Genomic DNA, 510 nt, shown 5'->3' with positions numbered 1-510 from the left:
CAGATTTCCATTTGATTTCAGTGGACTTTGAAGATGGGTCACCACTCTCATTCAGATGAAATTCGTTGGGGAGAATATTGTTTTCAAAGTAAGGGTTTTCATCAAAGTAAAAATCTATTCTGAAACCTGATTTAATGTTTTCAAATTCTGTCACTTTGACTCTTGTCAAATAATGTAGTGCCTCTTAATCCTCCTCCCCAAGCCGTGCAGACACTTGTGAATGGTTATCAAATATTGCTACCCCAAATTTTGGGATTTTTGCCATCAATTCTGACCTCTTTGGAAAAAATGGTTGGTGAAGTTTGTTATATTTCTATTCTACTTTCAAAATCTCCTCACTGGCTTGTTCATTAAGTCTATCTCATTTTGCACTTCATCAATATGTTCAATTGCTTCTTGCTATTCTTTTTCTTCCTTCAGCAAAGTTGAAGAAGCACATGCCTCGTCTGGCCTGGAGGCAGGAGTCGGCCTCGCTTTCTTTGGTTTCTTCGCTTGGGGTGGAAGTGAAGA

The 510-nt window shown here is 38.6% G+C and overlaps 1 pseudogene; it reads right to left on the bottom strand.

Moving 5' to 3' along the window:
- Positions 1 to 4: 4 nt before the first annotated feature.
- Positions 5 to 501, bottom strand: LOC104993255 (annotated as a pseudogene).
- Between the last annotated feature and the right edge of the window lie 9 nt (positions 502 to 510).

This window comes from Bison bison, unplaced genomic scaffold, assembly GCF_000754665.1.
Source record: "Bison bison bison isolate TAMUID 2011002044 unplaced genomic scaffold, Bison_UMD1.0 scf7180017491373, whole genome shotgun sequence".
Taxonomy (NCBI): domain Eukaryota; kingdom Metazoa; phylum Chordata; class Mammalia; order Artiodactyla; family Bovidae; genus Bison; species Bison bison.
Note: the sequence above shows the minus strand (reverse complement) of the source record. Positions and strands in the feature narration are given on the sequence as shown.